The sequence below is a fragment of the Dipodomys merriami genome, unplaced genomic scaffold, assembly GCF_024711535.1.
Source record: "Dipodomys merriami isolate MVZ:Mamm:240054 unplaced genomic scaffold, mDipMer1.0.p SCAF_100, whole genome shotgun sequence".
In the NCBI taxonomy this organism is placed as follows: domain Eukaryota; kingdom Metazoa; phylum Chordata; class Mammalia; order Rodentia; family Heteromyidae; genus Dipodomys; species Dipodomys merriami.
In genome coordinates, this window is record NW_027202272.1 from 1,686,602 (window position 1) to 1,709,724 (window position 23,123).

The 23,123-nt window shown below is 42.8% G+C and overlaps 1 pseudogene; it reads left to right on the forward strand.

The window, feature by feature from the left end:
• The first annotated feature begins 651 nt into the window (after positions 1-651).
• Positions 652-1,646, forward strand: LOC138806811 (mRNA decay activator protein ZFP36L1-like; annotated as a pseudogene).
• The last annotated feature ends 21,477 nt before the right edge of the window (positions 1,647-23,123 follow it).

Genomic DNA, 23,123 nt, shown 5'->3' on the forward strand with positions numbered 1-23,123 from the left:
AGTGCCACTGAATGTATATCCTTGCACTGTTCCCCAAAAGCCCAAATTACAGCCTCTGCCAACATTTCCAGTTTTTCTCATTTTTCTTCCTATCTTCCACACACATAATCTCACTTCAGAAGATACTTTTCTCAGGTATTTGTTCTGATGAAAAACTGACTACTTGCCGGGTGCTAGTGGCTCACGCCTGTAATTCTAGCTACTCAGGAGGCTGAGATCTAAGGATCACAGTTCAAAGCCAGCCCAGCAGAAAAGTCAGTGAGACACTTATCTCAAATTAACCACTAGAATACCGGAAGTGGTGCTATGGCTCAAGCAGTAGAATGTTCGTCTTGAGCTGAAGAGCACAGGGATAGTGCCCAAGTCCAGAGTTCAAGCCCCACGACTTACGAAAAACAAACAAAAAACCTGACTACATGCAACCCAATTAATATGCAGCAATCCCTTGTATTTGATGCACTGACATTTTATAATCTAAAAAGAAAACAAAAAAAATCCACTTAAAGTTCTATGAGGGCAGAGTGAGAAAGGTGAGGGGCCCTGGGATTAGACATGTGGGACTCCTGACCTAAGTGGCAGAGTAAGCACCTTCCCCACATCAGGACCTTCATGACACCAAATCTGCACCTTTGTCCTCTGTCAGTGTCCACAATGACTACCCCACTCATATCTGCCACCATTTTCAACTTGAGAGAAGCTTTATGCAAGTTTTGGTTGCCAAGATGCTCAATGACAGAGCTCCCAGAGAAGGGGCTGCTTGCTGGACAGGAAGGCAGTGGTCTCTCCTGCTGCTGAGGTGTTTCCCTTGGAGGCACTTGGCCTACACCCTGCCCAGCACCAAGTTCCACCAGAGCTAGGTCATCAGCAACCTGAAGGGTGAGCCAGACCCAGTCTTGTACTCTAGGGACAGCAGCTTCAGAGACTGCTCTTTCTCACAGGTGCTGAGCAGCTGCTGCCCAATCAGAAGCAGACCAAAAGGGGCAGGTCAATTCCAGTCGCTATAAGAACTAGCTATTCCTCCAATTTGAAGAAAACACCTATAAATATAGAGACAAGTGTCACTTCATGCACAGCATCCACAAGCTCCACAGCCTAGCCTGCCATCCCAAGTGCAAGATCTAGTACCTTCCATGTCACCAACCTTTGCCTCTATGAGCCCTGCTGCCACTTCATCCACAAAGCCAAGGAACACAGAGCCCTGGCCAGGACCTTTCTGCAGACCTTCCCTATCTCCAGCATAGCTTTAGCTTTGCTGGATTTTCCAGTGCCAATGAGACTGCTGCCACCACGAGGCTGCTAGATAGCCCCACGTCGATCATCCCAACACCCATCCTGATTGCCGATGACCTCCTGGGTTCACCCAACCTTCCTGATGGCACCAATAACCCCTTCACCTTCTAGAGTCAGGTATTTGTTCTTTACCTCTTTCATGGGGCTGCCTTTCATGTCTACCCCACCACCTTCCTATTCTGATCCATGTCTGAGTTCTCTCACATGTTTGATTCTCATGCCACCCCTCAGAATTCTCTCTTGGGTCAAGGCTACCTGTGCAGTACAGCAGGAGCCATGCTGGGTCAGATTCACCCATCTTGGACAATTCAGGAGACCTGCCCATTTTCAGCAAACTTTCCATCTCATATGACTAAAGCACCAGGGTAAGGAGGGACACCCCCAATCCATTCCTTCTACTCCCCTTCCTCCTGCACCACATCCTAGATCCAATTAATCACCAAAAATCCTGGAAGTGACCTGTATTTCAAGTGGTACAGTACTAGCTTCATGCTAAATGAAGCTCAAGGATAGCTCCTATCCTGAATTCAAGCACCAAGACCACCACAGAACATCAACAATAAAAAGATGAGTGATTTGGAAATGGAAAAAGGCCTTTAAATTCAAGTAGATCCACTGAAATGGAAAAAATAACCCTGTCCTATGACTAAAGGACTCAATATTGTACTTTATTTTACTTTTTATCAGTTGTGGAGCTTTAGTCATGGCCTGGGCAACGTCCCAGAACTTTTTTGCTCAAGACTAGCACTCTACTTCTTTAAGCAACAGCTACACATCTGGTTTTGGGGGTGGTTAATTAGAGTAAGAATATCACAGACTTTCTTGCTCAGGCTGGCTTTGAATTGTGATCCTCAGATCTCAGCCTCCTAGAAGCTAGGATAACAAATGTGAGTCATCAGTGCCCAGCTAGGACTTAATATTTCTAAAAGAGGGCTGGGAAGTTGGCTCAGTGGTAGAGCGCTTGCATTGCATGCCTGAGGCCCTGGGTTCAATTCCTCAGCACCACATAAGCAAAAAGAAAAAAGCCAGAAGTGGCGCTATGGCTCAAGTGGTAGAGCGCTAGCCTTGAGCTGAAGAGCTGAGGGACAGTGCCCAGGCCCAGAGTTCAGGCCCCACAACTGGACCCAAAAAAATAAAATATTTCTAAAAGAGCAGTACTTTTCAAATTGCCTTTGCATTCAAAATACCCCTTACAAGATTGTGACCTGGGTTTAAATTAATTGCAAATTCATTCTAAAATGTGTAAGAGACTATAAGAAATCCTAAACAAACTAATTGGATACTGCAAAAACAAGAGGAAGTTAAGTAGGGGAGGATGACTCACATCTGTGATTTTCGCTACACAGAAAGAAGAGATCTGAGGACGGTAATTCAAAACCCACCTGAGGAAGAAAAACCTTTCCAAAAATTATTTCCAAAAAAACAACAACAAATATCCCAAATTGGAGCTATGGACAAGAGAAAAAACTGTTCAAGGACAGTATTAACATGTACTTTTCCTTTTTCCTGTATATGTTTTTCTTTAGTTTAAAATTGCCATTGCCCAAATTTTGTTTCTCTGATATATTTATCTTTCATGCCACCTTGGAATTTGAACTCAGGACCTTGCTCTCTTGCTTATTTTTTGTTCAACACTTGTACATAGAACTTTAGCTACACCTCTAGTTCCTGACTTTTACTGATTCATTGAATAAGGGTCTTTAAGATTTGTCTGCAGGTGCTGCTTTGAACCTCCATCTTTAGAATATGCCACTTTAGAAGCTACAATTAGTGAGATGGTCCATGACACCTGGCAAGTCATTTTCCATTTATGCAAGTCTTCTTTCTCCTATTTATGATGTATTTTATGTCAGTGTTCATATTTCTTATGTATCTTTTTTCCAAATTTTTTATTGTGATTGATTACATAATTTCATAAATTTCAAAGTATTTTGGGATAGTGATGCTTAGTTAAAGTCACAAACACATTCTAACACTCATGGGACAAATTGCCTATCATGGTCCATGAAGTTTATGATTTCTATGGGCTTTGACTATACAGTTATTTCTTCCATATTGAGTGATATTGCATAGTGTCAGCTGTTTTCTCTTTCCCACTCATTTCCTCCCTCCCATCGCTGCCTTTAAGTTGCTTGGTTTGTTTTGATCAATGTCCGGTGCAGCCGATGGGTCCCACTGTTGTATGTTTTCCCGTTTCCCTCTAGTTCTGTGTCCTCCTCCTAGTTTCCCTCCGATGTGCACATATATACCATATGTGGTCAGCGGCATGGGGTCATTTAGTAATCATTGGACTAGATGAGTGGGGGTCTTTTGTTTCTCGAGTCTTGTTTACTGTGTATGTTCTGGATTTAACATCCACTTATCAGGGAGACCATGTGCCATTTGTCTCTTTCCTCTTGGCTTACCTCACTCAACATGATTTCTTCTAGTTCTATCCATTTCCCTGTGAATGCCATTATTTTATTCTTTCTAATGGCAGCATAATATTCCATTGGATATAAATACAATTTTTTGATCCATTCATCTGTAGTGAGAGCATCTGGGTTTTTTCCATATCCTGGCTATTGTGAACAGTGCTGCAATAAACATGGAGGTGCATATGTCCTTGTATCCTGGTTCCTGTTGTTCAGGATAGATGCCTAAGAGTGGTTAGTGCATGGTGACAGGCTGGAGTCCACTTTTAGTTTTCTGCATGTGGCCGCCCAGTTTTCCCAGCACCAGTAGTTGAAGAGGCTGTGCTTCTTCCACTGTATGTGTTTGGCTCCTTTGTCATTTTCAGCTGATTATAGGCATGTAGTTTTGTTTCTGGATCTTCTATTCTATTCCCTTGGTCTTTGGGGGTCTGTTTCTTTTATGGGGGGGTCTGGTCATGGGGCCTGAACTCTGGGCCTGGGTGCTGTCCCTCAGCTCTTCAGCTCAAGGCTAGTGCTCTACCACTTGAGCCATAGCACCACTTCCGGCTTTTTTCTTTTTGCTTATGTGGTGCTGAGGAATCGAACTCAGGGTCTCAGGCATGCAAAGCAAGTGCTCTACCACTGAGCCACCTTCCCAGCCCCTCAGGGGTCTGTTTTTGTGCCAGTACCATGCTGTCTTTGTCATTATGGATCTATAATAGAGTTTGAAGTCAGGCATCGAGATCCCTCCCATGTTTTCTTTTTTGCCTAGAATTATTTTGGCTATTCTAGTTCTTTTGATGTCCATATGAATTTTTGGACTGTTTTCTTTCTGTATTTCAGCAATGTACATCATTGGGATTTTAATAGGAATTGCATTAAATTTGTATATTAATTTTGGCATTTTCACTACATTGTCTGCCTATCCAAGAACAGGGAAGGTCTTTCCACTTTCTGGTGTCCTCTATAATTTCTTTCTTTAAGTTTTTATAGTTTTAATTAAACAGTTCTTTTGCATCTTTGGTTAGGCTAATTCCTAAGTATTTTATTTGGGGGGGGTATTGTGAATGAGGCCGTTTCCTTGATTTCCTTTCCTGCTTGTACATTGTTTGTGTACAGGAAGGCAACTGATTTTTGTGGGTTGATTTTGTATCCTGCTACTTTGCTGAATTAGTTTATAAGTTCTAAGAGCTTGAGGGTGAAGTTTTTGGGATCATGGAGGTATAGTATCCTGTCATCTGCCCAAAGAGATAATTTAACTTCTTCCTTCCCTATGCGGATCCCTTTAATGTCTTTTTCTTGCCTTATTGCTCTGGCTAAGGTTTCCAGAAGTATATTGAAGAAGAGTGGAGAAAGTGGGAATCCTTGCCTTGTTCCTGATTTTAGGAGAATTGGTTGTTTTCCCCATTAAGTATAATATTGGCTGTTGGTCTGTCGTATATGGCTTTTATTGTTTTAAGGAATGTTCCTTCTATTCCTATTTTTCCCAGAGCTTTTAACATGAATATTGTCTCATATCAAAAGCTTTTTTCTGCATCAATGGAGATACTCATGTGGCTCTTGACCTTGGGTCTGTTGATATGATGGATTACATTTATTAAATTATGTAGGTTAAACCATCCATGCATCTCTGAAATGAAGCCTACTTGGTCATGATGTATGTTTTTTTTATATGTTTCTGGATTCTGTTGGATAGAATTTTGTTAATGATCTTTGTCTGTGTTCATCAAGAAGATTGGTCTGTAGTTTTTTGTTGTTGCTGTTGTTGGGTCTTTGCTTGGGTTGGGGATGAGTGTGATATTGGCATCGTAGAATGAGTTTTGGATAGCTCCCTCTTTTTCTATTTCATAGAAGAGGCTGGGGAGTATGGGTGTTAGTTCCTCATTAAAAGTCTTACAGAATTCCGTAGTGAATGCATCTTGTCCTGGGCTTTTCCTTGTTCGAAAACTTCTGATTGCTTCCTTTATCTCATTGTAAGATATTGGCTTTTTTAATTGATTCGTTCTTTGCTCAGATTGGGTAACTTGTATTTCTCTAAAAATGCATCCATTTCTGATAGGTTTTCTTTCTTTCTTTCTTTCTTTCTTTCTTTCTTTCTTTCTTTAGAGAGTATGGATTCTGGATATAGTTCTTTAGAATTGCTTGGATGTCTTGGGTATTTGTTGTGATTTTTCCCGTGGCATCCCTGATCTTGTTAATTTGGGTTTCCTCTCTTAAGTAATCTTGCCAAAGGTCCATCAATTTTATGTATTTTTTTTAAAAAAACAGCTTTTTGTTTTATTAATTTTATTTATAATTTTCTTAATCTCTAGCTCATTAATTTCAGCTCTTAATTTGGTAATCTGGTTCCGTCTAGTAACTTTAGGTTCCACTTTTTTCATGTTTTTCTAGTAGTTTACAACATGGGATTATTTACTTAGTCCATCTCTATTTTCTTGATGTGGACACTGAGGGCAATAAATTTGCCCCCTCAGGAATGCTTTTGCTGTGTCCCACAGGTTTCTTGATGTGTATTCATTTTCATTGAATTGTGGGATCCTATGTATCTTGTTAAATATTTTCTCCCCAAACTAGGTTTTTGATGTTATTTAGGGTGAAATTTTCTTAGATGTTTGCATGAAGCACAATGGATGTGTAATGATACTTGAATTCACTGTTGGAAGAGAGTCCCATGTACCACTACATTTACTCTGGCATTTGTCCCAAGTGACAGATTATGAGCTTGAGGATCAAGGAGGAACACCTTTCTAGGATGTCTGGTCTGCTAAGTCTGCTATGTCCTAGAGCTAGAGGCATGGCATGGACTTTTGCCACTGCCTATGCATTTAATAGTTGCCTCTATATTCAATAGATTCCCTTGTACAGCTACAGGTATTTCAACCCACTCAGGACCCATGTGCCTGGGTCATCAGATTATAGGAAGAAAAAATCCACAGTATATAGGATTCAAGAATTGTACAACATAAATATTGACATTCTAATAGAGTTAGAAGAGTAAATAAAATAAACATTTTACATCAATCATGACAAAAAGTAAAATAGATATTTTCCCAGGGAGGGGAGAAGGAACCTATAACACTAGATCTTCCTATAAGTTGCCTATAAGCAGAAATGCTAGGTCAGGGTAGTCAAAGGGATCTACCACCTCATTACAGAAAGGCTTCTCTTCCTGAGTTGAGGGAGGGACATATTCAAATTTCTCCATTGCAGATTGGTTTTCCTGCAGCAGATACTCTGTGAGGACAGACTCCCTTTCCTCAACCGAATCAAGCTTTGAGACATCACTTATTGGTGCTTCTGAACACAGACTGGGGAAATTTTCCTCAAACCCCACAAGTGCTGGTTTATCCTTCTTGCCAAGACATGTCCTGATTTGACTCACTTGGAGCTGATCTAGGCAGACTGTGAAAGTCAAGTGAATAAATTCTGGATCTTCTTCCACTGGAGTACCTGCAGGTTGATCTGCGTCATGTGTAGGGTTCAGAACAAGTGGGACATCCACAGGACTCGAAATCTGCTTGGTCTTTTCTGCAAATGGCCTTATCTGCTCTACATTCACATTCTTTCTGGAGTCCAGTGATGACTCCAGATCTCCATCATCACCATTGGTGACGCCACTGAGGGTTCTTTATTTCGAATTCAGAGAAAGCTGCTCTATGGTGATCGAAACCTGAGAATGTAAATAAGTAAAGGATTCTTAGAGTGGAGTCTATAAGTTCAGGTGTAATTAAACTGCCATGAGGTTTTAATGAAGAAAGCTATTGAACTTGAGTTTGGACTGAACAGTGGTGAGAAGGTAGGGAGTTTCTAATCAGCACCGATGCCTGAATATTTTAAAAAAGAAACAGGCATTACCTGGCAGAGAATATCCATAAAAGGACATTTTGTCAAGCTGGGTAGTACTAAGGGCTCCTGGCCAATCACCATCCTGAGAAGCCCATCCCTAGGGGCCTAGTTTCGATCACTACTCACAAAATCTTGGCACCTATACAAGGACTCCTCTTTTTTCTAGCTCTGATAAATCATGTGTCACTCCACTGGTCAAGAAGGATGTGTAAGAGGAAGAGCAAGTCCAAGAGTGCAAGTTGAATATGACATAGTATATGAGTTTATTCAGGGTGTCTTGGTTCCTGGGCTCATAGAAGTCATCAGTGGAAAAGTCCATCCGCAAAGTGAAGATGGAATAAAGGGTTCTGGGAGCAGATTGGTGGCAAGGTGAGAACCTGCCCTCCCCCTTCTCTGCCTCCCATAGCCCCTTTCTTACAAACCCCATGCAGAGGCTGTCCATCCTCTATGCAGGGGTGCATTTATTAGGAAGTGGGAGGAGATTCCTGGGATTAGGATGCTTCTCACAACCCAGTTCTAAGAAGCTGCTGCAAGACAATTCTCCATATTTCTCACTGTGGGTTGTTCCCCCCAGGATATTATTCTCTGCACACAATATTCCCTTGTCATTGATGAGAGACCACAACCACACCCACACCTATGCCATCTGCCAACTACTAAAGTCCCAAGCCTTAACTCCCTGGTGGAAATCATAAATAGTGTGCAAAGGAGAAATGTGTACTTTGAATCAGAAGCCTCAAAGATACCCAGTTTGCTAGGAGAGGCCTTCTCTTTGTGCCAGAGTTCACTTACTTCTTGTTCATCTTCCTTACAGTTAGGGCAGAGGGATCTGTACCTATGGGAGGACAGGAGAACATCACTTTAATGGCTCCTCTTTTCAGAACTAACAGGACACCTAAGGATCTGGCTAAGTCCCAGATGGGAATGTGAAACTGAGAGACAACAGTGAAGTATGTCTATTCAGTCCTGTGAAAATTCTGCTAAGAGGCTTATAGAAGTCTGTTCAAAGTAAATGTGCCAATGGTTCACCTCCAATCTTAGCTAATCAGGATGCAGAGATCTGAGAATCACCGTTTGAAGCAAGTCTGGCAGAAAATTTTGAAGATCCTTATCTAAAAGGCAGAAATGACCCTGTGACTCAAATGGTAGAGTGCTAGCTGTGAGCACCAAAAGATTGGTACTTAGACCCTGAGTTCAAGTAGCAAGACATAAAAAGTAAATGGTTCAGGGCTTACAAATGGAAGGCATCCCTACTGGCTCAGAAGTCATTTAGCCACCTTTGACACCCTAGCCCTTTCTCTGATTACATTATTTCACAGGCCTCCAGGATTACTACTGAAAACTTATTTACAAATGGTAAATGTGATTTCCTGGAGCCTCAGCTAGGTGAGAGCTACTGGCTCATGCCTGTAATCCTGGTTTGTCACAGATTTCTAATGCTCCAGTAGCTTCTGAGGGAAATGAAATGTCCTGGCTGGCCAGTCTTAAGAAATTAGTCATGGTGTGTTTTTCTTTGTCTTATGCCAAGTTCTTGTGAGAAGACCCCAGTGAAACAAACAGTCTCAGATTGGAGCCAGTACTCCCAAGACTCATCCATGAGGGCTGGCTGAGCAGCCCCAGATTGAAAGAGGAGCACTCACTTTTTAAACATAACAGCCAGCACTTGCTCCATTTTCCCACAGCCTATAGTTGTATAGGAAGTTTTGAATAAAGAAAAGATCTCCTTTCTGGTGGGCAGGGACTAGGTTAATCACAAGCATCTCCAGGCCTGCCTCCAAGCTCCATAATTTACAGGGTATATCCCAGGTTGGAGCTGACTCCTTTTCACACTAAGGTGGTAGAAAGAATGGATCTTTCAAACATGGAATTGGGAGCACACTTCAAATTGAGTAACTGTAATAGAGTGGATTGAAAACTACGTAGAAAGAATTATTTCAATATAGACACTTAAAAGCACACAAGAAGATGGTTCTAGTCTGAGTAGGATGAGATCAAATAGGTTTCCTATCATGATTACACCTCGCCTGAGTTGCTCTGTATTTCTCTTGGTTTCTACTTGGACAAAGGCCTGAGAAACTAGATTTGGTTCTTGGCACTGATCTAATGTCTGAAGCTTTGAGTGATGCACTCACTCTTGCCTGAGACCAGAGTCTCCTGACTTCTTTTTTTTGGGGGGGGGCGTCATGGGGCCTGAACTCTGGGCCTGAGCGCTGTCCCTCAGCTCTTCAGCTCAAGGCTAGTGCTCTACCATTTGAGCCACAGCACAACTTCCAGCTTTTTTCTTTTTGCTTATGTGGTGCTGAAGAATTGAACCCAGGGCCTCACGCATGCAAGGCAAGCACTCTACCACTGAGCCACCTTCCCAGCCCCAAGTCTCCTGACTTTTGAACACAGAATAAGAACATCTTTCTTGTTCCAGAGCCACAGGCCAAATGAGCTGACTTGAGCAAACTTTCACAGTTTATTATCACAGTTTGCTATCACAGTTCCATGTTCTAATCCACTGTGAGGGAGGCAAGGTCACCTCTCAGGTTCCAATAATCTAAGCTGCTTGCTCACGTAAGACCTTCCCCAAAACAAACGAGTCTGAAATCACCACTTCAACATCACAATATACACATATGGACATAGTAAACAGCATACCTTGTTTGTCGAATCCCCTATGTACTGGCATGGTCTCAGCTTCAAGGAGCCATTCTTAGGTCAGATCCATGCCTTATTAGTCACTATTCCTATCACTCGGCACAAATCATTTTACTTCTCAGGGCACTCTCAGCCTGCTATGTGCTTCCTGCACATGTTTTTTACATCTATATCTTAGGACATTATTTTGTTTCTGTATCCTAATCTTCTGTTTGCCCTTAAGGGCAGTCATCAGCAAAATATGCAAGTACCTAGAGGTGGGAAGATCAAAGAAGCATTGGTAAACAAACATTACACACACAGATATTTTTACAGGTGTCCATTCTTGTAAGAAAAAAGACTTTTTTTATTCTGTTGCCAAATATTTTATGAAGTAGGGAACGGGAGAAGGAAAAAATGCTGCATTGTTTTTATTGTTATGATGACTATTATTTTAAGAATACTACAGCATTTAAGGAATGTTATATGTAAAGCTAGATAGAAAACTGCTATTTAGTTTTTTTTTTACAAGCTATTTGTTTATACAGTACTTGCCTCTGAAGTCTTGGCTTCTGTGTGCCATGATCTATCCTTTTCCTTCAAGAAATACAAAAATGAATTTCACAAATTGCCGAGATGTTGTCCAATCTCTGGATGTGAATGTAAAATACAATGTTGCTTTAGAGAGAGAGAGAGAGAGAGTGAGAGAGAGAGGGAGTGTGTGTGTGTGTGTGTGTGTATATGTGTGCATGCTCACACACTCACATGAATGTTTTAGGCTTGTGCTCACGGTTACCTTGAGTATCTTCTGCTCAAAACTAGTGCTCTACTACCTGAGCCAAAACTCCACTTCCAGCTTATTGTAATTAATTGGAGATGAGAGACTCACAGAGTTTCTTGCCCAGTCTGGATTGGAACTGAATCTTCAGTTTTCAATGTCCTGTGTTGCTGGGATTACAGGTAAGAGCCACCAGAATCTGCTGAGAGATCACGAAGGTTGCAAGTTTCAGTCAAGCTTCATAAAACACAATATCCAGCAACTCTAAATCCCTACATGATGGAATATGATGGAATGAGGATAAATTAGGGGGATAGTATACTAGCATAACTTACATCATACCCTGGTCTCAATATCTACCGTCACAAAACCAAACAAAATGAGGCAATTTAAAAAAAATCCATCTTATAATAATTTAATTGTGAAAATAATTAAAAAGGGAAAATATTCATATTTATAGGGGATAGTGGATGGCAGAATAAGTAAAGGAAAATTGTATACTGCAGGAAAATTATTCTCTGGTATTGTCATGGTGGATATATGGTAATGCTTTACAAAGCAGCAATAAATAAAGATATATCTACTACCTATAATCTAACATGTCTCTATCCCTATCCACTTCCAATCCTTTAGTGAACATTATCAATTTATGGATGTTTATGGGATATTCCAAAATAACAAGTAGAGTCACGATGTTACCAAATTACATTGGCAATCAAAGTTTTAAGAGATGAAAGTGCGCTGGGAAGGTCGCTCAGTGGTAGAGCGCTTGCCTTGCATGCCTGAGACCCTGGGTTGGATTCCTCAGCACCACATCAGCAAAAAAAGAAGAAGAAGAAATACATGCAGACAAGGCAAAGCTTTCAGGTGCCCTTCTAATTTCTTCTAAAACCCACAACATAAAAGATCTCATTGAGATAAACAGATGGACACACAACTGTAATCCCTTTACTCAGAAGGTTTTGGCAGAAGGATTGGAGTATGACTCAAATGTGGTTGACACACCAAGACCTAAGGCAAAGCACATCAAAAATGAACATATGAATAAATAAAATATCAGTCCCATGAACCCCTGCCTTATCTTCTTTACTCCCTAGGTCCAGGATTATGGTGTTCACCACATCACAACCTGTTTAGTTATTTTAAGAAACAGATGGATGCCAGGCACTGGTGGCTCACGCCTGTAATCCTAGCTACTCAGGAGGCTGAGATCTGAGGATCTCGGTTCAAAGCCAGCCCGGGCAGGAGAGACCGTGAGACTCCTATCTCCAATAAAAACCACCAGAAAACCGGAAGTGGCACTGTAGCTCAAGTGGTAGAGTGCTCGCCTTGAGCTGAAGAGCTGAGGGACAGCGCCCAGGCCCAGAGTTCAAGCCCCATGACCGAAAAAAAAAAAAAAAGAAACAGATGGTTTTCCCTGATGCAAAGAGTCAGAAAAGGGTAAATGGTGTTCAGAGTCCTTTGGTGGAAACCAAGTCCTTAGCACAAAATGCATGGATGTTCTTATTGGTCTGTTCCAATGTAAACACAGCAGATGGGCTCCTAACCCCAAGCCCCTGGACAGCAATGTCTCTGTGCAATACTAGGGTGAAGGCAGTTCCAGACACCAGAGGAAGAGCTGATTCTATGTGAGGATGAAATACAGCAGGGTCAAGCTTACTTCTCAATACACACACACCACCACTACCCTTACCACCATTACCACTACCACCACCACACTAAAGAGTCTTTAGCATTCTGGCCATCTGCCTCTCCCCAAAACTTATGCTATTATACAAGTTATTCCAAGACAAACTCATCAGTGTTGAAGGGATTGAGTTGCCACTGTTCTTTCTACACCTTCCAGTGTTTCGTGTTTCAAACTAGAAAGGTCTAAGGTGACCACATAACTGCCTAAGTTGAAATGATGTTTGCATGGAGACCTAGCTATGTAATGGTGGACAAGCTGCATAACTTCAATCCTCAGGGTTTTTTTAATCTGCAAATAAATAGGGATTAGTATAGGGGTGCATGCCTGTTTACCTATTTATGGACAGAAGGAGAATAGCAGACCACAGCCAAACCAATGTGAAAGAAAATGGGAAGAAGCAAAAGGACTAGAAGAGTGGCTATAGTGGTAATGTTGAGGTGCTGCCCTAACTTGTGGAGAGCCCTGAACATAATACCACTGGAATTCACCAAAGCAAATTGAAATACCTCAGAATGCCTGATAAAATGTCTGTAATAAATAATGAAAATATAAACATGTGTCACACATCCCCTCACCCCCTAGTCCCCATATCCTATGCAGGACAGAGCTGAAAGCTCAGTAAAGACTTGGTGCTAAGGATACAGGCCTGGGATGGGCCTAGTGTGGCCAGAGTTGCTCTGACAGGTACAAGTTACCAAGCAAGAATGCATAGGTTGTCCTTCCTCACACATGTGTTCATTGCCTTCTCCAGGCTACGGGATGAACATGTCTGAAAGCACAGATAAAAATGTGCTATGCAGCTGGGAATATGGTTTAGTGATAGAATGCTTGCCTAGCATGCATGAAAGTCTGGGTTCGATTCCCCAGTACCATATAAACAAAACAAACAAAAGAAAGGTAGAAATTGCAATGTGGCTCAAGTGGTAGAATGCTAGCCTTGAGCAAAAATAGGCTCAGGAACAGTGCCCAGGCCCTGAATTCAAGCCCCAGGGTTGGCAAAACCAAAAACAATAATAATTAAAAAAAAAAAAACTTGGAACTGCCATGTACCAGTGCCTCACGCCTATAATCCTAGCTACTCAGGATGCTGAAATCTGAGGATTGTGGTTCAAAGCCAGCCTGAGAAAGAAAGTCTAGGGGACACTTATCTCCAATTAGCCACCAGAAAACTGGATGTGGCACTGTGGTTCAGATGGTAGAATGTGTGCCTTGAGCTGAAGAGCTCAGGGACAGCACCCAGGCCCTGAATTCCAGCCCCAGAACTGACAAATTAATTACGTAACATTTTTTTCCACACATATCCTGAGCTCCCAACCCCACAGGTACTGAACATAATATGACCAAAATACGAACTTAAAGTGCACTGAAGACTCAGAGGCCTGGGTAGGAACCTAGAGTCACCAAAGTTGTTCTGGTTAGCACCAACGCACCAAGCAGGAAGGGACTGGATGTCCTTTCTCACATACACCTTCACCTCCTTCTCCAGGCCGCAGAATGAACATGAAAGTATAGATGAAAATTTGATGCAGACTTGGAGAAAGGCGAGTGACCTGGGCAAGATATGAGTTTGCGAGAGCAAGTTCTGATGGGGTCTTTCTAGACCATCCCACATTGGGCCACATACCATGAACCTCTATTAAAGATACCAAGCTTCCATACTCTCCACATTTTATCCTACAGTCAGAAGAAGACAACATGCGGGCTGGGAAGGTAGCTCAGTGGTAGAGCGCTTGCCTTGCATGCATGAGGCCCTGGTTTCAATTGCTCAGCACCACATAAACAAAAAGAAAAAACAAGCCGGAAGTGGCGCTGTGGCTCAAGTGGTTAGAGTGCTAGCCTTAAGCTGAAGAACTGAGGGACAGCGTCCAAGCCCAGAGTTCAGGCCCCACGATTGGACCAAAAAAAAAAAAAAAAAAAAGAAGACAACATGCATCAAAATCTTGATGGCCAGGCTAAGAGCTGAGGTGCTTGCCTAGCTTATGAGAGGTCATGGGACACAATACCACTGGAATTTACCAAAAAGAAATAGAAATAATTTTGAATGCCTAATAAAATGTGTATCAAACCTATATGATGAAAACAAAAATCTTTTTGTGTTGGTCCTGGGGCTTGAACTCAGCATAGGTGCTTTTCTTGAGGTTTTGTTTCCCTTTTGGGGGGAGAGGGGGGAAAGGACAGGGACAGTTGGTGATTATTGAAGAAAAAGGACTTTTCTACCTGGATTGGGTTCAAACTGCAATCTTCAGAGCTTCACCTCTTGAGTAGCTAGGAAAGCAGACATGAACCACTAGCACCTGGCAGAAATGTTTTCCACAGATCCCCTTATGCCCTAAATCACTATCTTCTCCAAAGCAAGATTTGTTGAGGTCCAGCCAAACCATACTACATTAGGCCTTACACCCAGATCCTACACTCATAATTCCAGGCTTCTGAACCCTTTGCATTTTCTCATCACCCAGGACCTGAAGCCAAAGGAAGTCTCTGTAGAACAAGGGTTCAGCATCCTGGAGCCTCTTTTATGCTGAGAGTGATCTGGAGTATGGCTGAGAACAAAAAGAAAAAGCCATCTAGAGCACACTTTCTGCTCTCAACTTCTGATACCACCGCCCCGCTTCTAATGAGATAGATCTCAGGTCAGGCCTGACACAGTGATGGTAAGGGACATGACTCAGTGTAAAGGTGCCTACCTAGCTTGAAGGAGGCCATGGAACACAGGATCATTTTCATGGTCTTAACTCTAGACAAAATACTTTCATATGCCTAGTACAATGGGAATAAATCCTAGACACTGGAAAATGAATGTCTTATACAATTTTCCCAACCCCTAGGCTTTGCTAAGGACATGAACACCTTGAACAGGCTGATAATAGATGCAGATTCTGAGTTAATCAAAATAGGAATTGGCCAGAACATGAAGCAGGCCCGGAAAATGAACATGACCCAGACCAGAGCAGATCCAGAGTTGAAGTAGGCCAGGTGCAGACCCAGACTCAAAGCAACCAGGACTCCAAGCAGTCAGGACTCAGAGCAGCCCAGACTCAGAGCAGGCATAGAAAAGATGTGGACATACTGGCTGGCAAGGTGGCTCAGTGGTAGAGTGCTTGCCTTGCATGCATGAAGCCCTGGGTTCAATTCCTCAGCACCAAATAAGCAAAAAGAAAAAAAGTGGGAAGTTGTGCTGTGCCTCAAGTAGTAGAGTGCTAGCCTTGAGCTGAAGAGCTGAGACACAGCGCCTAGGCCCAGAGTTCAGGCCCCACGACCGGACCCCCCCCCAAAAAAAAAATAAAGAAAAGATATGGGCATAGACTGGACTACAAGGAGGCCCAGGAACAGGTCTGGAATTGGAACCAGCATAGACTCAGAGTGGGCACAGAGTCTGAGGGGCCTAGACTAGGAACAGGCTTGGACTCAGACTCAAAGGAAACCTGGACTCAGAGTAGGCACAAGAAATGGACCTTGAGGCTCAAGTGGTAGAGTGCTAGCCGTGAGCAAAAGCAGCTCAGGTATAGTGCCCAAGCCCTGAGTTCAAGCCCCAGGACTGGCCAAAAAAAAAAAAAAAAAAAAAGGCTGCGACCTGGAAGGTGGAAATTTGAAGCCAACCTAGGCAGAACAGTCTGTGAGAGTTCATCTTCAATTAACTCATAAAAAGCCATATTGGAGACGGGGACCAAGATGGCGACGGGGCAGTAAGGAAACGCCACAGCTCTCTCCAACCAAAAAGAGAGTTCGAGTTCCAACGCTTAATCTCCCCAAGAGACCGACAACAACAAAAAGACAAACACTCAGAGAAAAACCAGAGGCGGAGAATAACAAAAAAAGGAAGAGAGGAAAAGAAGAATTTCAGAACAGAGAAAAGCGAAGACCCCTCCCCCAACCTTTACTGGCTGCGCGGCAGTGCGCCAAGCCGCCGGCCAGCTGGCCCGGCGGGTGCTGCGGGAGCCCCAAGAGACACAGCAGAGACACAGGGGGCCGCTTTCAGATCACCAGGTACTGGTTTGCAGAACAGCAGATCGCCAGGAACAGAGAAACCTACCAGCCAGGAGTCTCCACAAGGATCCCACCCCCACCCCACACTCTCCACCCGAGCAGAGAGGCCCCATCCCGCCAAAGCCGCTCGGCACCAGCAGCGCGCCCACCCGATCGCAATCGCAACGACCCGGCACTCTCCACCCGAGCAGAGAGGTACCATCCCGCAAAAACCGCTCGGCACCAGCAGCACGACAAAGGGACCTGTCTGCAGACCACCCGCCCACCCGATCATGATCGCAACGACCTGGCGGGGCCACTCGGGCCCCAGAGGTACCGCGAAGAAACTACCTGAGCTTGGACACTCTTGACCCGACAGCTTCGACAGAGGCAGAGACAGAAAAGAATCACACAGAGCGACCACCGCCCAACCCAGCCCGGACTGCAACAACAACTGACGACCTACACCACACAGAAACAACCAGCTCCAGGGTGAGTACCCCACAGGGGAAGTGTATCCCTCAAGGGAGACCAGAGCTGGAGGGAATCCCCAGACCCTGACCTAGACTCCCTACCCCAACACCCGGACCACAGGACCCACTAAAACTGGGAACTGTTTGAGAGCTCCACCAGCCCGTGGAGCACACTCAGCTGGCCAGGCTAGAGCAAGAGCACCCCTGGAAGGGAGTTTAAATGCCCAAGTAAGGAACAGCGCCCCTGGGTCAAGACTACCAACAGTAGAAGAAATCTGAACTGTGTCCCCCAGGCTGTATAACCTAGGTGGTATACACATCAGCACAGGCCTAACGAGTGCGCTCCAGGCTGCATAACCTAGGTGGTATACACATCAGCACAGGCCTAACAAGCGCGCTCCAGGCTGGGGCCGGAACCAGACCCAGGGATCCGGCGCCTGAACAACACAACCAACTCCTCCCAATTGAAGTAAAAAGCTGAGCATATGCCTCAACATAGGGGAGAAAACCAGGAAACAACACTCCCCCGGGAAGCAAGCCTGTGACAACAAAAGACCTGGAGGCCCAGGACAAGAGAAGCACAAACACCACCAAAACTCCACCCATATACCCTAGACTGGGAATTGGGCAACACAGGCTGCCAGCACCTGATAGTAAGCAGGAGCTCAGACTTTTAAGGTGGCTCAGCAATAGAGTGATAGTCTTGGATGTATGAGTCCCTGGATCTGATTCCTCAGCATCACAAAAGCAAAAAGGGTCAGAAGTGATGCTGTGGCTCAAACGGTAGGGTGCCAGCCTTGAGCTGAAAAGCTGAGGGACAGCACCCAAACCTAGAGTTCAAGCCCACAACCAGCCCCAAACAAACAAACAAAAACACATCACGAGCCCATAGCAGACTCCAGTATTTGGGAGAGTGCATCCAGAGCATCTGTTCTTCACAAGAGCACCCGTAGGAGCAAACACAAGCAGTCTAGGCTGCTCAACCCTTCCAAAGGCGGGAACTGCCAGCAATCTACAGCAGAGAGCTGAGAATCCTAAGTAAGTCAGAATAGCAGCTGGAAATAGGCTCCCAACAGAACCTAGATCAGGCACAGACTCTCTCTACCAATACAGAGTCAGCAACCAAGCAAAGACAGACACACCAAAACAAAATTGAAGAGCAGTCTCCTGAACCTCCATGCGAAAATCACAGAGAAAAATCACAAGGTTTACTACCACCCAGGACAGCAAGCTCACCTCAAAAGCCAGCAGCCACACAGGGGAGAGCCCCAGTGGGAGCAAAGCAAGAATGGAAGACAAAAGCTACCTCCAAGGGTTGCTGGAGGCGATGACTCAAGAAATAAAGCGAGAAATTGATCAGAAATTGAAAGAGCACAAGGATGATCTATCCAAAGAGATACAGGGTATCAAACAAGAGATGCATGCAAAAATAGAAGCTGCACAAACCTCAGTAAGAAGTGAGCCAAACCCCAAATTAGAGGTAATGCATACCTCATTGAGAGGGGAGATCAGTACTCTGAGAACCAACATTGAATCCATAAAGGGATCCATTTCCTCCATGCAAACCACAATAGAAGCACTGTCAACAGAGTGAATGAAATGGAAGGTAGAGTGTCAGATACAGAAGACAGAATACACCAACTGGACCAAAAAGTGACAGATATGGAAAAATCACTCAAATTAAACCAAAGGGATCTTCAAGAGCAAGCAGATAATGCTAAAAAATTTAACCTTCGCATAATCGGAGTGGATGAAGGTGAGGAATTCCAGAACAAGGGAATGCAACACCTATTTAACAATATAATCAATGAAAATTTTCCCTACCTCAAAAACGACCATCTTAACTACATCACAAAAGCTTATCGAACACCCAACAAGCAAGACCCCAGGAGAAACACTTCTAGACACATTATAGTAAAAATGATAGATCTGAATAATAAGGAAACAATCCTGCATGCAGCAAAAATGAAGAAGCAGCTATACTACAACGGGAAAAAATTTAGAATTACTGCAGATCTCTCCACACAAACAATGAATGCAAGAAAAGCCTGGGAAAGCACCATACGAGCCCTGAGAGCCAATAACTGCCAACCCAGACTGATCTACCCGGCAAAGCTAGCATTCACATTCGATAGAGAACTGAAAACTTTTAATAGCAAAGAAAAACTAAATGAATACATAAACATTAAGCCAGCATTACAAAGAATTCTAAGAGGGGGGACACAACGTGAAGAAAGCAACCACGAACTGGGGCCTGCCCCAAACAACCATTACTCAAAGTCTAACTGAGCAAGCACAGAAGGAAAGAAAAGAAGAAAAACTTAGGAAAACGGAATGGCAGGGACAACAATGCATCTCTCTATACTTTCTCTTAATATACATGGGCTGAATTCGCCAATTAAAAGAAAACGAACTGAGGACTGGATCAGAAAACAAGACCCATCCATCTGTTGCCTTCAAGAGACCCACCTCTCAGCCAAACATACAAACTCAGAGTGAAGGGGTGGAAAAGGATCTACCAATCAAACGCCCCCAGTAAGAAAGCAGGTCCTGATATCTGACAAAATAAACTTTTCATTAAAATCAGTACAGAAAGACAAGGACGGACACTACATATTAATAAAGGGAACAATCCAAGAGGAGGATATAACCATCATCAACTTATATGCCCCAAATATTGGTGCACCCAGATATGTCAAACAAATGCTCTCAAACATATAGAATAAAATAGATCCCAATACGATAATACTAGGAGACTTTAACACACCACTCTCACCAAAGGACAGGTCTAGCAAACAGAGGATTGGCAAAGAAGCTACCGAATTAAGAGAGGCCATATTCAAGCGGAATTAACTGACATCTACCGAGTATTTCACCCTAAAACAACATAGTACACATTCTTCTCAGCAGCTCACAGAACTTTCTCCAAAATAGACCATATCATAGTTCATGCAAGGAACTTAAGCAAATACAAAGGGATCGACATAATCCCCTGTATCCTATCTGACCACAGTGGAATCAAGCTAGCACTCAATAACAAAGCATACCGCAGAAATTTCTCTAATACATGGAAATTGAACAGCACACTCCTTAACAATGCCTGGATAACAGAAGAGATCAGAGAAGAAATAAAGCATTTCCTACAACTCAATGAAAATGAAAACACCTCACAAAGAAACTTGTGGGACACAGCAAAAGCAGTCCTGAGGGGCAAATTTATTGCCCTCAGGGACCACATCAAGAGAATGGAGACAGACCAAGTAAATAATCTCATGTTGCAATTAAAACAGCTAGAAAAACAAGAAAAAATGGGACCTAAAGCTACTAGACGAAGCCAGATAACCAAATTAAAAGCAGAGATTAACCAATTAGAAAATCAGAAAACCATAACCAAAATAAACCAAACAAAAAGCTGGTTCTTTGAAAAAATAAACTAAATTGATGGCCCATTGGCTAGATTAATTAAAAAAAAAAGAAGAGAGGAAACCCATATTAATAGGATAAGGGATGCCACGGGAAACATCACAACACGTACCCAAGATATCCAAACAATTCTAACAGACTACTCTCCAAAGCTATACTCTCTAAAGGAAGAAAATCGGGCAGAAATGGATGCATTTTTAGAGAAATACAAGTTGCCCAAACTGAGCAGAGAAGAAGTTAACCAATTAAATAAGCCAATATCCTATAATGAGATACAGGAAGCTATCAAAAGTCTTCCAACAAAAAAAAGCCCAGGACCAGATGGATTCACAGCAGAATTCTATAAGACCTTTAAACAAGAACTAATACCCATACTCCTCAAGCTCTTCAGAGAAATAGAGAAGGAGGGAGCTATCCCAAACTCATTCTACGAAGCCAATATCACACTCATCCCCAAACCAGGCAAAGACCCAAGCAAAGAGGAGAATTACAGGTCAATCTCCTTGATGAACACAGATGCAAAGATCCTTAACAAGATTCTAGGTAACAGAATCCAGAAACACATAAAAAGAAATAATTCACTATGACCAGGTAGGCTTCATCCCAGAGACACAGGGATGGTTTAACATACGTAAGTCAATAAATGTAATCCAACATATCAACAGAGCCAAGGTCAAGAATCACATGATTATCGCCACAGATGCAGAAAAGGCCTTTGACAAAATTCAACATTCATTCATGCTAAAAGCTCTGGAGAAAATAGGAATAGAAGGAACATTTCTAAAACCAATAAAAGCCATTTATGACAGACCAATAGCCAATATTATACTTAATGGGGAAAAGCTACAACCAATTCTCCTAAAATCAGGAACAAGGCAAGGATGCCCACTGTCTCCACTCCTCTTCAATATAGTCCTAGAACCCTTAGCCAGGGCAATAAGGCAAGAAAAAGACATTAAAGGGATCCGCATAGGGAAAGAAGAAGTTAAACTATCCCTTTTTGCAGACGACATGATACTATACCTCCACGATCCCTAAAAGTCCATCCCGAATCTCTTAGAAATCATAACTCTCTTCGTCAAAATAGCAGGATACAAAATAAACCCACAAAAATCAGTTGCCTTCCTATACACTGATAATGTACAGGAAGAGAGGGAAATAAAGGGAGCAACCCCATTCACAATAACCTCCCAAAAAATAAAATATTTAGGAATTAACCTAACCAAAGATGTAAAAGAACTATTTAATGAGATCTATAAAAAGTTAAAGAAATTGCAGAAGACACTAGGAAATGGAATGACCTCCCATGCTCCTGGATAGGCCGACTTAATATAGTAAAGATGGTAATACTTCCAAAACTTATATACAAATTCAATGCAATTCCTATTAAAATCCCAATGACGTACATCACTGAAATACAGAAAAGAGTCCAAAAATTCATATGGAACAACAAAAGACCTAGAATATCCAAAACAATTCTAGGGGATAAAGACAATATGGGAGGGCTATTCATGCCGAACTTCAAACTCTACTACAGAGCTATAACAACAAAGACAGCGTGGTACTGGCACAAAAACAGACCCGAAGACCAATGGAACAGAATAGAAGATCCATAAATAAATCCACAGGCCTACAGCCAGCTGATATTCGACAAAGGAGCCAAAGACATACAATGGAAGAAACACAGACTCTTCAACCACTGGTGCTGGGAAAACTGGGCAGCCACATGCAGAAAACTAAAAGTGGACTCCAGCCTATCACCATGCACCAACATCAACTCAAAATGGATTAACGACCTTAACATTAAACCTGAATCTCTGAAACTACTGCAGGACAGAGTAGGAGAGACACTTGAACTAATAGGCACAGGAAGGAACTTCCTGAACAGAGGCCCAGGGTCACAACAAGTTGGAGAGAGACTCGACAAATGGGACTACCTTAAAATAAAAAGCTTCTGCACAGATAAAGCTATTGCAACCAAGCTAGAAAGACAACCAACTAATTGGGAAAAATATTTACCAGCAATATATCAGACAAGGGGTTAACATCCTGTATATACAGGGAACTCAAGAAATGAATCCCTCCCAAACCTAACAAATCAATTACTAAATGGGCAAGGGAACTAAAGAGGGACTTCTCAAATGAAGAAATGAAAATGGCAAAGAAACACATTAACTTCTGTTTCTAGGTGCTCCTCTACACCCATTATCCTTAGATTAGGCCTTCTGATGGTGTCTTCCAGGTGTTGAATAGATGTGTCATATTTCTTGGACTTGTCTTGGATGGTTGTATGTTCTTTCTCTATGATATCTAGGCTGTCTTCAATCCCTGAGATTCGATCTTCTGCATGGTCTAACCTGCTGTCAAGACTCTCTACTTTGTTTTTTTATCTCTTTTTCTTCTAATTGGTCAGCTTTGATGGCTTCAAGTTCTTTGTTGAAGCTCTGTTCTAGGTCTTGTATGAATCTCTTTACTTCCTTAATTTGGTGTTCAGTGTTTGTCCTCAAATCACTTAGTTGATTGGATATTGTTTCTTTGAACTCCCATTCCTTCTGTTCGGTTGAAAGACCCTAGCCCCCTGGATACTTTCGTCAACAGGAGGGCACCCCAGAAAACTCAGACTCCAGGCCGGGAGATGCAAT